A 17,133-nucleotide genomic window follows, 5' to 3' on the forward strand; every position below is an offset into this window, starting at 1 on the left:
AAGCAACAGGGATCCGGTTCATGAAAAGACGCAATCTCTCCATCCGCACACAGACTACTATTTCACAGCAACTGCCTAAAGACTTTCAAGAAAAGCTTTCATCCCCGTCCGCTCAGCTAACCAACCGTGACGCGGAGCGTCTTTTCACTGACTGCCCGGCGCTGACCAATGAGTGTCACCCTCTTATTTCCGGGAACCAATGGGAGGGGGAGAATGGCCCCTCCCGGTTTACTGCAGAATTCTGTGGCTCGCCGGTCGCCCAGCGTATACCTTCTGAGGTTTTTTTGTACAAACGCACAGGTTATATTCTCATTTTTGTGTTTGTTATATGTGATGTAAGAGTCTGTTTGTCGTGTTCCATCACATTAAAAAAAAAGCATGATCGTTACAGTGTGTGCCCATAAAAATGACCTGTGACGGATGCATCAGTGCACTTAAAGCGGCAGAGTCTATGCAGAGTCAGCACTTTTTTTATAGCTGCAAAGGTAGCATGGTGACAAGGGTGCTTCTTCTGGACCATAATCCATCTATCCATCCATTTTCTTACCGCTGGTGCTATAATATGGATGTCATTTTTATGTACCGTATTTTCCGCACTATTAGCCGCACCTAAAAACCACAAATTTACTCAAAAGCTGACAGTGCGGCTTATAACCCGGTGCGCTTTATATATGGATTAATATTAAGATTCATTTTCACGGTGGCAGAGGGGTTAGTGCGTCTGCCTCACAATACGAAGGTCCTGAGTAGTCTTGGGTTCAATCCCGGGCTCGGGATCTTTCTGTGCGGAGTTTGCATGTTCTCCCCGTGACTGCGTGGGTTCCCTCCGGGTACTCCGGCTTCCTCCCACCTCCAAAGACATGCACCTGGGGATAAGTTGATTGGCAACACTAAATTGGCCCTAGTGTGTGAATGTGAGTGTGAATGTTGTCTGTCTATCTGTGTTGGCCCTGCGATGAGGTGGCGACTTGTCCAGGGTGTACCCCGCCTTCCGCCCGATTGTAGCTGAGATAGGCTCCAGCGCCCCCCGCGACCCCAAAAGGGAATAAGCGGTAGAAAATGGATGGATGGATGGATTTTCATAAAGTTTCGGTCTCGCAACTACGGTAAACAGCCGCCATCTTTTTTCCCCGTAGAAGAGGAAGTGCTTCTTCTTCTACGCAAGCAACCGCCAAGGTAAGCACCCGCCCCCATAGAACAGGAAGCGCTTCTTCTTCTACTGTAAGCAACCACCCGCCCGCGTAGAAGAAGAAGAAGCGCGCGGATATTACCGTACGTTTCATTTCCTTTGTGTGTTTACATCTGTAAAGACCACAAAATGGCTCCTACTAAGCGACAGGTTTCCAAGACCCAATCTCTCCATCCGCACACGGACTACTATTTCACAGCAACTGCCTAAAGACTTTCAAGAAAAGCTGGCTACTTTCCGTGCATATTGTAAAAACAAGATAGCTGAAAAAAAGATCCGGCCAGAGAACATTATCAACATGGACGAGGTTCCACTGACTTTTGATATTCCTGTGAACCGCACGGTGGATACAACGGGAGCACGTACGGTGAATATTCGCACCACAGGGAATGAGAAGTCATCCTTCACTGTGGTTCTAGCTTGCCATGCTAATGGCCAGAAACTTCCACCCATGGTGATATTCAAAAGGAAGACCATCATAAAAGCTAACTCGAAAGGATGGATGGATGAAGAAAAGATGAGCGAGTGGTTAAGGTAAGTTTACGCGAAGAGGCCGGGTGGCTTTTTTCACGCAGCTCCGTCCATGTTGATATACGACTCCATGCGCGCCCACATCACACTGGTTTTTAATATATTATTAAAGTTTGACTGACCTATCCGACTGTTTTTTTGACATTCCTTTAGCGCAGTTAGATGCGGCTTATAACACGGGGCGGCTTATAGGTGGACAAAGTTTTGAAATATGCCGTTCATTGAAGGCGCGGCTTATAACCCAGGGCGCCTTATGGTGCGGAAAATACGGTATATTCAATTGAATAGACTCCTTCCGCCTGAATGCATCTGAGATAGGCTACAGCACACCCCGTGACCCCGAAAGGGACAAGAGGTAGAAAATGGATGGATGGATGGATGGATGGATGGATGGACTGCAAAGACAAGGTATTTAACGTTCGAACTGGAAAACGTTTTTTTTGCAAATATTAGCTCATTTAGAATTTGATGCCTGCAACATGTTTCAAAAAAGCTGGCACACGTGGCGAAAAAGACTGAGAAAGTTGAGGAATTCTCATCAACCCTTTTTGGAACATCCCACAGGTGAACAGGCTAATTGGGAACAGGTGGGTGCCATGATTAAGTATACGTAAAAGCAGCTTCCATGAAATGCTCAGTCATTCAGAAACAAGGATGGTTCACTTTGTGAACAAATGCGTGAGCAAATTGTCGAACAGTTTAAGAACAACATTTCTCAGCGAGCTATTGCAAGGAATTTAGGGATTTCACCATCTACGGTCCGTAATATCATCAAAATGTTCAGAGAATCTGGGAGAAATCACTGCACTTAAGCGGCTAAGCCCGTGACCTTTGTTCCCTCAGGCGGTACTGCATCAAAAAGCGACATCAGTGCGTAAAGGATATCACCACATGGGCTCAGGAACACTTCAGAAAACCACTGTCAGTAACTACAGTTTGTCGCTACATCTATAAGTGCAAGTTAAAACTCTACTATACAAAGCCAAAACCATTTATCAACAACACCAAGAAACGCCGTCAGCCTCGCTGGGCCCGAGCTCATCTAAGATGGACTGATACAAAGTGGAAAAGTGTTCTGTGGTCTGATGAGTCCACATTTCCAATTGTTTTTGGAAACTGTGGACGTCGTGTCTTCCGGAACAAAGAGGAAAAGAACCGTCCGGATTGTTATAGGCGCAAAGTTGAAAAGCCAGCATGTGTGATGGTATGGGGGTGTATTAGTGCCCAAGACATGGGTAACCTACACATCTGTGAAGGCACCATTAATGCTGAAAGGTACATACAGGTTTTGGAGCAACATATGTTGCCATCCAAGCAATGTTATCATGGACGCCCCTGCTTATTTCAGCAAGACAATGCCAAGCCACATCTTACAACAGCGTGGCTTCGTAGTAAAACAGTGTGGGTACTAGACTGGCCTGCCTGTAGTCCAGACCTGTCTCCCATTGAAAATGTGTGGTGCATTATGAAGCGTAAAAAATATGACAACGGAGACCCCGGACTGTTGAACAATTTAAGCTGTACATCAAACAAGAATGGGAAAAAATTCCACCTGAAAAGCTTCAAAAATTGCTCTCCTCAATTCCCAAATGTTTACTGAGTGTTGTTAAAAAGAAAGGCCATGTAACACTGTGGTAAAAATGCCCCTGTCTTAAACGGTGGCATTGTTGTATGTGGACACAGATAAGGCTAGGTGGGATTTACCCTGGATAACCTTATTCAACTTGGTGTAGGAGGGGCCTAAATCATACTTGCCAACCCTCCCGAATTTTCCGGGAGACTCCCGAAATTCAGCGCCTCTCCCGAAAACCTCCCGGGACAAATATTCTCCCGAAAATCTCCCGATTTTCAGCCGGAACTGGAGGCCACGCCCCCTCTAGCTCCATGCGGACCTGAGTGAGGACAGCCTTTTCTTTATGACAACAGGGTGACAAGAACTAAATCATCCAGACTAGAGATACATTGTATTATTATGTTTATCTTACCTAAAAATAAATATATTTATTAATAATAAAAAAATAAAAAATAAATGTTTACTATATTTTGCTAAAAACATCCAAATTAATTGTATTTTTATTTATTTTTTCTGACTCCTTATTACATCCAGCCATATAATTATACATAAAAATAAACATATTTGAAATAATTAATTTTAAATTATCATGATAATTCATTTAAAATGACCATATTTAATTATTAAAATAATTGCTTGTTTATCAACAACTTTAGCATTTTATTCATTACATTTTGAAGCTCTCAGAAGCCAAGTTATGTTATATTCCTTAAGATTTATTTATGCAAGTTTGAAGTATCAATCATCTAAACACAGTTTTGTTTGCATATTTTCAGGATATATATCTATATATATATAGAGATATATAGATATATTTAAATATATATGAAATACTTGACTTGGTGAATTCTAGTTGTCAATATACTCTTCCCCTCTTAACCACGCCCCCAACCACGCCCTGTCCCACCCCCGACCACGCCCCCACGCCCCCACGCCCCCACCTCCCGAAATCGGAGGTCTCAAGGTTGGCAAGTATGGCCTAAATGTAACTTAGATAATGGGTTTCACTATGTAAAGTGCTTTGAGTCATGAGAGAAAAGTGCTATGTAAATATAACTCACTTCACTTCACTACATTTAAAAGTCGATGGAAAAATTAGAGCCAATAAATATGTGTACGCTTTATAATCTGACTAGTTGACTATTTGTTAAGATAGTCGACTATCAAAATAGTGGTTAGTTCATACTTGCCAACCTTGAGACCTCCGATTTCGTGAGGTGGTGGGTGGGGGGCGGGGAGGGGGCGTGGTTGGGGGCGTGGTTAAGAGGGGAGGAGTATATTTACAGCTAGGATTCACCAAGTCAAGTATTTCATATATATACATATATATATATATATATATATATATAAGAAATACTTGAATTTCAGTGTTCATTTATTTACACATATACACACACTAGAGATGCGCGGTTTGCGGGCACAACCGCGGAGTCCGCGGATTATCCGCGGATCGGGCGGATGAAATTAAAAAAAATTAGATTTTATCCGCGGGTCGGGTCGGGTCGGGTGGTTGAAATAAAAAAAAATTAGATTTTAAATAGATTCAGGCGGGTGGCAGTTAAACCAATTCGGAAATATATATACATAGTTAAATGTTGTTACCCACATACGAAAAACGAGCAGGCACCTGCTGCATATGCCACAACAGAAGAAAAAAAAAAAGAGATGGACACTTTTACGGAGCGGAGAAGGGACGCCTCGCCGGGGTCCGGGACCGAGGCCCCTTCCCCCGAGAGGGCCCCACCGGGAGCCGTAGCTGAGGCGATCCGCGAGAAGGGCCCGACGCACGTCACCACCGCGCCCACCGCACCGACACCCCGCCTCGTCCGCCTTCGCCGCGGCCGGCGTCACGCGCAGCAGGTAAGCAGCTTACCTGCCCGCCACCCCCGTGGCCGGGGGCTCGTAATAGGGGTCACTTCGCGCGCTCCGCCCGCGCAGCTTACCTGCCCGCCACCCCTGTTGCCGGGGGCGCGTAACAGGGGTCACTCCGCGCACAGTGCGCTCACGAAAGGGGTGGGGCTCACCCTGGTTGATATAGACAGCAGCGAGACGCGCTTGGAGGTGCGCTCAGCGCGGCTCCCATATGATTGCGCACTGGTGTGCGTCTGGGTCGTGACAGCGTGGCACGCGAATGTCTGTGCTGCATTGGATCAGTCTCCTTTCTTTAACAGGCAAAAGCTTTATAACCTCACTAATGCCTTGCATCGTCTATATTAGATATATAACAACGGGCGGGTGCGGGCGGGTGCGGTTCTGATCAAATGTTACATCGGGTGGATGGCGGATGGTTGACGACTTTCTGATGCGGTTGCGGATGAAATAATTGCCTATCCGCACATCTCTAACACACACATAACACTCATCTACTCATTGTTGAGTTAAGGGTTGAATTGTCCATCCTTGTTCTATTTGTCACTATTTTTCTAACCATGCTGAACACCCTCACTGATGATGCAATGCTGTGTGGCACGCAAAAAGTGCTTTCATCAAATGCACTAGATGGCAGTATTGTCCTGTTTAAGAGTGTCACAACATTGCTGTTTACGGCAGACGAACTGCTTTAGGGTAGACAAAACCTGACTGCTGTTGTTGTGTGTTGTTACCGCGCTGGGAGGACGTTAATGAAACTGCCTAACAATAAACCCACATAAGAAACCAAGATCATTATACAGTTATAACATGATTGGGCAGGTACGCTGTTTATATTGTGTGCCTGAATTTCGGGAGATTTTCGGGAGAAAATTTGTCCCGGGAGGTTTTCGGGAGGAGGTGCTGAATTTCGGGAGTCTCCCGGAAAATCCGTGAGGGTTGGCAAGTATGGGGTTAGTTAGTTGCAACCCTGCCTGACATTGACAAAAAGCATGATGTTCCAATGCTAGATTCGAGTTGCTCAACGTCAGGAGCTAATTTAACAAGTACTCAACGTTGTTTCAATGTCTTGTGCCTACTGGGTGGGGAGAGCCTGCTGTCACTGAAGCAGATCGTCACCATGGCGATGAACATGTGAAGTAGCACAGAACATGCTACTCTGCATGCTTCCAGTGATTTTGTCAGCAGGCTTACTGCTAATAAAGTTCTGTTAAATCTCATTGGCAAACCAAAATGGCTGGCACCACAATTCTTTTATACCCTTATCCGCCTCTTTCTCCCTCCAACCATTTCACCCCATCAATCAATCAGTGTGTGTGTGTGTGTGTTTGCGTCTGCACGATCAGGGACCTGTTATTATGAACGCATAAAAATGCGAGCAAGGGGCTGCGTCCCTGACCGTGCAAAGTCAGCTGCAAAGGGCAACATTTTGACATGGCAGCACTTTTAAGTACAGATAATGAGACACAGAGTCATGAATATGATTTTGCAGTATGTAACGGTGCCAAAGGGTCGCAGAACACCTTTTCACACGCAGAAAAGGGACGATATCATGCATGCACGACACACACTGCTAATTTGCAAGGGAAAAAACACAGCAACGCCGTCCCCGGAGCAAATTGTCGCCACGGCGATAACCACGCAAGGTAGCACAAATCATGCAACTCTTGTCACCAGCCCTGCTGCTAACAAAGTTGTGTTCAATGATATTCCCAAACCAAAATGGCTGCCGCTGCTATACCATTTCATAACCTCATCCATCTCTTTCTCCCTCCAACCGTTTTTCCATTTCAATACATGCTTCTTCAGCTGGGGAACGGGGAGGTGGGGGAGGGGGCAGCAATCCCTTATCCCAATTCTTGGTCGCCACAGCAACAGAAGTCAGATGACCTTGCCTGAGACTGCTGAGTCAGACATTGAAGATCGGTGGAATATCAACATGGCTGTTATCATGCAAGAATGCAGTGTCTTACACACACATTTACAGGCAAGTGATGTGCATACATACCGAATGTGCGCGTAAAGGCCGACAAGACATTTGGTAAGTCTGTGACGTGAGGCATGAGTCAAAGCTGCAGATGAGTGCTGAATGTCATGAGGTCTCAGTCTCATGCGCTATTTGGGAAGCCTCAAGCCAGGCTCAGAGCAAGAGTGTTATATTGATAAAAATACAGTAAATTCCAATGAAGAAACATGTGATGCTATCATAGAGGGAGGATGTTCCATATTACTATGAAGCAGTGCACGTCTACACCACTGCACACAATAATACAATGTTTAATCAATCCATCCATCCATCTATCCATCTTCTTCCGCTTATCCGAGGTCGGGTCGCGGGGGCAGCAGCCTAAGCAGGGAAGCCCAGACTTCCCTCTCCCCAGCCACTTCGTCCAGCTCCTCCCGGGGGATCCCGAGGCGTTCCCAGGCCAGCCGGGAGACATAGTCTTCCCAACGTGTCCTGGGTCTTCCCCGTGGCCTCCTACCGGTCGGACGTGCCCGAAACACCTTCCTAGGGAGGCGTTCGGGTGGCATCCTGACCAGATGCCCGAACCACCTCATCTGGCTCCTCTCGATGTGGAGGAGCAGCGGCTTTACTTTGAGCTCCCCCCGAATGACAGAGCTTCTCACCCTATCTCTAAGGGAGAGCCCCGCCACCCGGCGGAGGAAACTCATTTCGGCCGCTTGTACCCGTGATCTTGTCCTTTCGGTCATGACCCAAAGCTCATGACCATAGGTGAGGATGGGAACGTAGATCGACCGGTAAATCGAGAGCTTTGCCTTCCGGCTCAGCTCCTTCTTCACCACAACGGATCGATACAGCGGCCGCATTACTGAAGACGCCGCACCGATCCGCTTGTCGATCTCACGATCCACTCTTCCCCCACTCGTGAACAAGACTCCGAGGTACTTGAACTCCTCCACTTGGGGCAAGATCTCCTCCCCAACCCGGAGATGGCACTCCACCCTTTTCCGGGAGAGAACCATGGACTCGGACTTGGAGGTGCTGATTCCTATCCCAGTCGCTTCACACTCGGCTGTGAACCGATCCAGCGAGAGCTGAAGATCTTGGCCGGAGGAAGCCATCAGGACCACATCATCTGCAAATAGCAGAGACCTAATCCTGCAGCCACCAAACCAGATACCCTCAACGCCCTGACTGCGCCTAGAAATTCTGTCCATAAAGGTTATGAACAGAATCGGTGACAAAGGGCAGCCTTGGCGGAGTCCAACCCTCACTGGAAACGTGTCCGACTTACTGCCGGCAATGCGGACCAAGCTCTGACACTGATCGTACAGGGAGCGAACTGCCACGATAAGACAGTCCGTTACCCCATACTCTCTGAGCACTCCCCACAGGACTTCCCGGGGTACACGGTCGAATGCCTTCTCCAAGTCCACAAAGCACATGTAGACTGGTTGGGCAAACTCCCATGCACCCTCAAGGACCCTGCCGAGAGTATAGAGCTGGTCCACAGTTCCACGACCAGGACGAAAACCACACTGTTCCTCCTGAATCCGAGGTTCGACTATCCGGCGTAGCCTCCTCTCCAGTACACCTGAATAGACCTTACCGGGAAGGCTGAGGAGTGTGATCCCACGATAGTTGGAACACACCCTCCGGTTCCCCTTCTTAAAGAGAGGAACCACCACCCCGGTCTGCCAATCCAGAGGTACCGCCCCCGATGTCCACGCGATGTTGCAGAGTCTTGTCAACCAAGACAGCCCCACAACATCCAGAGCCTTAAGGAACTCCGGGCGGTGTTTAATCAATACCTCATCAAAATGGTCGACTATAAAATACATTACATTCTTGCCGTTTTTTTAAGACTGTTCTCCTTTCTTCAAAGTCCTAGCCCTCTAACCTAAACATTTCCAACCTGCCACCAGAAAAAGTGCATCAAAATGCAGCACGGAAACAGGTTTGGGTTGTTGAAATGCAAATATTCTGTTCACAGACACAGCAAATAGTTCAGCCAGGTTTTTTGACTGGAATGCTTTGTGGTTGGACATCGCAAGCTTCAAATGGAACATTTACGACTTCCGAGCAGTGTTAAATGCAACACATCTTATGTCACCTCCTGGTACCCCAGCAACTCCAAAACCCTCAAATCAAGACTCCAAACATCCCAGAACAAGCTAGTCAGGTTACTTCTAGACCTCCACCCCAGATCACACCTCACTCCTACCCACTTCTCCAAAGTGGGCTGGCTCAGGGTGGATGACAGAGTAAAACAACTTGCACTGAGCCTAGTCTATAAACGTTTGTATAAAATTCGCTACACCTCCCTGATACCGAAGTACATGTCAAACTACTTCCATAACATAAAAACCACAACACCAGGGGGAGTTCCACAAACCACGTCAAAGCCAGATTCCGATCTAACAAAGGTCTTAACTCCTTCTCCTTCTATGCCACATCAATATGGAATGCACTCCCAACAGGTGCAAAAGAAAGTGCATCTCTATCCTCCTTTAAAACCGTACTTGTCATGACTTGGACTGTGGCTTGGTTTGTTCTCCCGTGGTGCAAATGAACTGGACTGGTCAAGGCTTGAAGGTGGGTACATGATTTATTTAAACTATCAAAAAAGGAATAAACGAAAAGCGCGCACAGGGGCGGAGGTACAAAACTAGACTATAAACACAAAACTTGCACATTGGCAGAAACTATGAACAATTAAACAAAACACTAACTGTGGCTTAATAAACAAAAACTTACTTGGCATGGAACCGGCATGAAAAAAAGAGTAGCAAGGGTCATCAGGGTGTGGAGAGTGTGCAGGAGCATAAATGCGGGGATGTCGTCAGGACGAACAACAGAAAATGAATGAACTTAAATACTATGGACATGATTAGTGAAAGCAGGTGCGTGACTCAAAACGTGAAACAGGTGCGTGACGTGACAGGTGAAAACTAATGGTTGCTATGGTGACAAACAAGAGTGCACAATGAGTCCAAACGTGGAACAGGTGAAACTAATGGGTAATCATGCAAACAAGACAAGGGAGTGAAAAGCCAGAAACTAAACAAAACATGATTACACAGACATGACAGTACTAAAAGAACACCTTCAGGCAGCTACAACCCTAGCCTAACCCCCTCCCCCCACCACATCCCACCTCCCCGGATTGTAAATAATCAAATGTAAATACTCAAATGTATATACTTGTTCTTATGATTTCTGAGCTCACTATGTTCACCACTCGCTGTACATATCCTACAAATTGAGACATACGCTGTTACAAGGTCCATTTCTCAGATGATATAATTGTTGATGACTGAAGTATGCTGATAGCAACCCAACCTAACCCCCCCGCCGCAACCCCCTCCACATCCCAGCCCCGGATTGTAAATAATGTAAATAATTCAATGTATATACTCTGATGATTAACTTGTGTGATGACTGTATTATGCTGATAGTATATATTTGTACCATGAATTGATTAACGTGGACCCCAACTTAAACAAGTTGAAAGACGTATTGGGTGTTACCATTTAGTGGTCAATTGTACGGAATATGTACTGTACTGTGCAATCTACTAATAAAAGTTTAAATTAATCAATCAGTCATTCTCCGCTGGTCAGGAAAAGGCTTGCAAACAAATAAATGGACAAACAAACCTAACTACAGCAAAATCTCACTTTTAGGAGTTCTGAATATAGATTTTTTTTTTACATTTAAAAACTTCCTTGTGATCTACATAACAAAAAATGTTAGTTCTTTGGTCAAAATTTTGCATAAATTACGTTTTACAGACCGTCTTCTGACCGTCTCTTCAAGATACGCCATTTTTGTGGGCGGTCTTATTTACATGGCTCCACTTCGACACATCCCAAATACACAAAACGGGTACCAACAAGTAAGACAAGTTGGTTCTGCATAATAGGTCTGACATAATAGTGTTTTCTGTCTCTCAGCTAATTGTTATGCTTTAAGTTGCAAGCAAACATTTCACATGCAAACATCCCCGCCATTATGTTGATAAGGCAAATGTCACAGTGAACATTGTCAAATCTGCCCAAAACTCTCTCTCTCTACTCGCAAGCATTTGCTTATAGCTGGAGATCAACCTACCGTATTTTCCGCACTATAAGGCGCACCTAAAAACCACAAATGTTCTCAAAAGCTGACAGTGCGCCTTATAACCCGGTGCGCTTTATATATGGATAAATATTAAGATTCATTTTCATAAAGTTTCGGTCTCGTAACTACGGTAAACAGCCGCCAACTTTTTTCCCGGTAGAACAGGAAGCGCTTCTTCTTCTACGCAAGCAACCGCCAAGGTAAGCACCCGCCCCCATAGAACAGGAAGCGCTTCTTCTTCTACTGTAAGCAACCACCCGCCCGCGTAGAAGAAGAAAAAGCGCGCGGATATTACCGTACGTTGCATTTCCTTTGTGTGTTTACATCTGTAAAGACCACAAAATGGCTCCTACTAAGCGACAGGGATCCGGTTCATGAAAAGACGCAATCTCTCCATCCGCACACGGATTACTATTTCACAGCAACTGATATTCCTGTGAACCGCACTGTGGATACAACGGGAGCACGTACGGTGAATATTCGCACCACAGGGAATGAGAAGTCATCCTTCACTGTGGTTCTAGCTTGCCATGCTAATGGCCAGAAACTTCCACCCATGGTGATATTCAAAAGGAAGACCTTGCCAAAAGAGACCTTTCCAGCCGGCGTCATCATAAAAGCTAACTCGAAGGGATGGATGAAGAAAAGATGAGCGAGTGGTTAAGGTAAGTTTAAGTTTACGCGAAGAGGCCGGGTGGCTTTTTTCACGCAGCTTCGTCCATGTTGATATACGATTCCATGCGCGCCCACATCACGCTGGTTTTAATATATTATTAAAGTTTTACTGACCTATTTGACTGTTTTTTTGACATTCCTTTAGCGCAGTTAGATGCGGCTTACAACACGGGGCGGCTTATAGGTGGACAAAGTTTTGAAATATGCCGTTCATTGAAGGCGCGGCTTATAACCCAGGGCGCCTTATGGTGCGGAAAATACGGTAACTCTGTTTTCCCAACCATTGGAAAAAAGAATGCGAGTGTGAAGGGCAGGGCTGAGAAGAAGTGGATGATACTTATTGAATTATAGAAATCAATCATTAAAAACATGACCGATTGTCAAGTCGACATGGCAAAGCAGTACGAATCCCTGCTTGTCTGCATTGTACTGAAGCAGATTGAGCCTAATACCAGCCAAGCGTGTTAAAATGTACCCATGAAAATACAGAGAGGCTGCTGATGGTGTGTTTGACGGAGACGCAGCTGCAAGAAGATACCGTAGAAGTCCACTCTCCAAGGTAAATACTGTACCGTATTTTCCGCACTATAAGGCGCACCTAAAAACCACAAATTTTCTCAAAAGCTGACAGTGCGCCTTATAACCCGGTGCGCTTTATATATGGATTAATATTACGATTCATTTTCATAAAGTTTCGATCTCGCAACTACAGTAAACAGCCGCCATCTTTTTTCCCGGTAGAACAGGAAGCGCTTCTTCTTCTACGCAAGCAACCGCCAAGGTAAGCACCCGCCCCCATAGAACAGGAAGCGCTTCTTCTTCTACTGTAAGCAACCACCCGCCCGCGTAGAAGAAGAAAAAGCGCGCGGATATTACCGTACGTTTCATTTCCTTTGTGTGTTTACATCTGTAAAGACCACAAAATGGCTCCTACTAAGCGACAGGGATCCGGTTCATGAAAAGACGCAATCTCTCCATCCGCACACGGATTACTATTTCACAGCAACTGATATTCCTGTGAACCGCACTGTGGATACAACGGGAGCACGTACGGTGAATATTCGCACCACAGGGAATGAGAAGTCATCCTTCACTGTGGTTCTAGCTTGCCATGCTAATGGCCAGAAACTTCCACCCATGGTGATATTCAAAAGGAAGACCTTGCCAAAAGAGACCTTTCCAGCCGGCGTCATCATAAAAGCTAACTCGAAGGGATGGATGAAGAAAAGATGAGCGAGTGGTTAAGGTAAGTTTAAGTTTACGCGAAGAGGCCGGGTGGCTTTTTTCACGCAGCTTCGTCCATGTTGATATACGACTCCATGCGCGCCCACATCACGCTGGTTTTAATATATTATTAAAGTTTGACTGACCTATTTGACTGTTTTTTTGACATTCCTTTAGCGCAGTTAGATGCGGCTTATAACACGGGGCGGCTTATAGGTGGACAAAGTTTTGAAATATGCCGTTCATTGAAGGCGCGGCTTATAACCCAGGGCGCCTTATGGTGCGGAAAATACGGTAACTCTGTTTTCCCAACCATTGGAAAAAAGAATGCGAGTGTGAAGGGCAGGGCTGAGAAGAAGTGGATGATACTTACTGAATTATAGAAATCAATCATTAAAAACATGACCGATTGTCAAGTCGACATGGCGAAGCAGTACAAATTCCTGCTTGTCTGCATTGTACTGAAGCAGATTGAGCCTAATACCAGCCAAGCATGTTAAAATGTACCCATGAAAATACAGAGAGGCTGCTGATGGTGTGTTTGACAGAGACGCAGATGCAAGAAGATACCGTAGAAGTCCACTCTTCAAGGCAAATACTGTATATTATTATAACATTGCTTCATAAAACAACTATAGTTGTTAGTAGTACATTATATTGTATTGTTTTGTTTTTCATACAATATTTATCGAAATGTTAGTTTTGTAAAAGGCATGTTACATGTAAAAATGGTGCTGTTTTGAGGGCCAAGTACCGATTAAATTGATACCAATCCATTTCAATGGGTGACATTGATTTTAGATACAAGTGTTTTGAGTTAATAGTTCTAACACTTCTTACTGATGGAACTGTTACACTTACCCAGAATCAGACATGATGCAGTCCCATCTGAACGGACATAAGTATGTCGTTCAGATGGGTAAGTTGCGATGAAACTAGTCCGTCTGTTTCAGCACGTAGTATTCCTGCCTGAACCAGGTGTGGCTAACTAATAATGCACAAACAAACATCTACGATCAAGTTTATTGATGTGTCTGGTGGGACTGGTGAAAGTTAAGTATGAGGAAATGCGGTCGGTTATAAATTATTTAATATCTCTGTGCGGCCCGGTAGCAAACGTGTCACGGACCGGTGCCGGTCCCCGGACCGGTGGTTGGACACCACTGCTCAATGGCACTTTGCAAGATTTTCGGCTTTTATAGAGGACTTTATTTTCTTTTTACTTTTTAAATCTTGACAAACATTCCCTCCACCCTGGAATCAAAAAATAGTACTGTCAGGTTCAAACACTGATGACATCTATTAAACGAGACAAGAAGCAAGGAATTAAACAGAGACAGAATTAAATTTGGCTCAATTGAGAAGAAGACGTCTGGGCTGTACTCTTGTACAGTCTCCAGCACGCTCTGGCGAAATATTGTACGCCACCTCTTTTTTTTGGACTTTCCCTGATTACATGGCAACAGCTGTTTCTAAGGGACAGGGGTCGTAAACAGCCATCGCCTTTGATTACAACAGTTAAAAAGAAAAGGTCGTAAAACAGTTCACAGAAAAAAGTCGTAAAAAGTTCACAGAAAAGGTCGCCTTGATGGGGGGTCAGGCCCTGCTTCCTCTCCGCTTTGTAGTTCTTGGGTCAAGACAATACCTTTCTGTTGATTACAATACATGAAAGAAACAGAACACCTTCATGATGCTTCCCATCCTACACAGCGGAGTTTTACAAGCCTTTTGATTGGTAAGATTAAAGACAGCTTTTGTCCTCTCGCCAGGAACTCAATGTAACACAAAGTGTTGTGATAACTTAGATACAATTATTCTAACAAGTACCGTATTTTCCGCACCATAAGGCGCCCTGGGTTATAAGCCGCGCCTTCAATGAACGGCATATTTCAAAACTTTGTCCACCCATAAGCCGCCCCGTGTTGTAAGCCGCATCTAACTGCGCTAAAGGAATGTCAAAAAAATGAATGGAATCGTATATCAACATGGACGGAGCTGCTGAAAAAAGCCACCCGGCCTCTTCGCGTAAACTTAAACTTACCTTAACCACTCGCTCATCTTTTCTTCTTCCATCCCTTCGAGTTAGCTTTTATGATGACGCCGGCTGGAAAGGTCTCTTTTGGCAAGGTCTTCCTTTTGAATATCACCATGGGTGGAAGTTTCTGGCCATTAGCATGGCAAGCTAGAACCACAGTGAAGGATGACTTCTCATTCCCTGTGGTGCGAATATTCACCGTACGTGCTCCCGTTGTATCCACAGTGCGGTTCACAGGAATAACAGTTGCTGTGAAATAGTAATCCGTGTGCGGATGGAGAGATTGCGTCTTTTCATGAACCGGATCCCTGTCACTTGGTAGGAGCCATTTTGTGGTCTTTACAGATGTAAACACACAAAGGAAATGAAACGTACGGTATATCCGCGCGCTTTTTCTTCTTCTACGCGGGCAGGTGGTTGCTTACAGTAGAAGAAGAAGCGCTTCCTGTTCTATGGGGGCGGGTGCTTACCTTGGCGGTTGCTTGCGTAGAAGAAGAAGCGCTTCCTGTTCTACCGGGAAAAAAGATGGCGGCTGTTTACCGAAGTTGCGAGACCGAAACTTTATGAAAATGAATCTTAATATTTATCCATATATAAAGCGCACCGGGTTATAAGGCGCACTGTCAGCTTTTGAGAAAAGTTGTGGTTTTTAGGTGCGCCTTATAGTGCGGAAAATACGGTAGTCTCGATATCTTACGTTAATCTCCATGAACCAGGGGAGTAGCCTGCTAACGTTTGCACATGCAAACACATACTTTTGATAGTTAACCTGAATGCCATGGCCTTTACTCATAAAACTAACTGTTTTGCCGTCCTTCAGAAAAGAGAACGGAACCAACATGTCAAAAATGAACATGTCACCACTTGTGTCGGCATACTTTTCATACAAATTGGGTGTAGGCAGTGCCAAGACTACTTTGTATGCTGGTGTGGGAGTCATCTGTGTGTGTGTGTGTGTGTGAAGGTGATCCGAGCTAATCCGGTTTTATAAATGTCTGACATAATCTGTGTTCCACTCACAAAGTCCAGAAAGGGGGTAGAAGCGAGAGAAAAAGGAGGGTATGGTAAGAAGAAAATGAGGTAGTGAAAGAGGGCAAAATGAGGGCTGAGATCTCCGGGGAAAGATGATGGAGAGGCAGATAGGGTGAAGGAGGATCACAGAAATGAGGCGTGAGAAGGGCTGAAAGCAAAAAGGAATGAGGATGACGTTGAAAGAGGGTCAGGTGGGTGGTTATGGAAAATTCCTTTGGGGTTTTTGAGCGTGGTGCCACATGACTGTCAAGGAGTGTTTTGCCCAAAGAAGACAAAAAAGCAGGATATGACGCGTATAGTCAACACTGCAGTCAACAATTACACACACACACACACACAGGCACGTGCACACATAGGGCCCTATGGGTGCTTGAGCCCCTGCCCTTTTTTTGCCTCGTCTTAAAAAGTGCCCTCTGCCTGTGTGTGTTTTTTTTTCTTATTTTTTTTTTTCTTTAAACAACATTAATAAATTCCTGTCAGGGATGTGAAAAACAAAACAAAACAAAAAAAACAGCGGTACAAAAACTCCACGTTTTCTTGTAATACCGGGTTGTTTGAGCCTGCCGCTTCCGCCAGAGAGAGAGAGAGAGAGGCGAGTGAGTGAGTAAGCGAGAGGAGAGAGAGCCAAGTTACTGCGCCCCTGAGGAGACGTGACAGTGGAGCAACTTGGACCTGTGAGTTATGGTCTAGTCGCCGTCCACTTATTCAGCATCTAATATGGGTAATATTTCAGAAAAACGCTGTATTATTCTATTATTCAATGTGTCAGCTTCTGTTTTTGCCGGACGTCGGAGCAAGGCGCATCAATTGAGCACGGCACATCAATTCCGCACAGAGCAGAGCGGATCGTGCGGGACAGGAAGTAGTGTACAAAATACAAAATAAAACACCGGGTTAATTTTCAAAATAAAATGCACTGT

Source organism: Nerophis lumbriciformis, linkage group LG04 (assembly GCF_033978685.3).
Source record: "Nerophis lumbriciformis linkage group LG04, RoL_Nlum_v2.1, whole genome shotgun sequence".
Lineage (NCBI taxonomy): Eukaryota > Metazoa > Chordata > Actinopteri > Syngnathiformes > Syngnathidae > Nerophis > Nerophis lumbriciformis.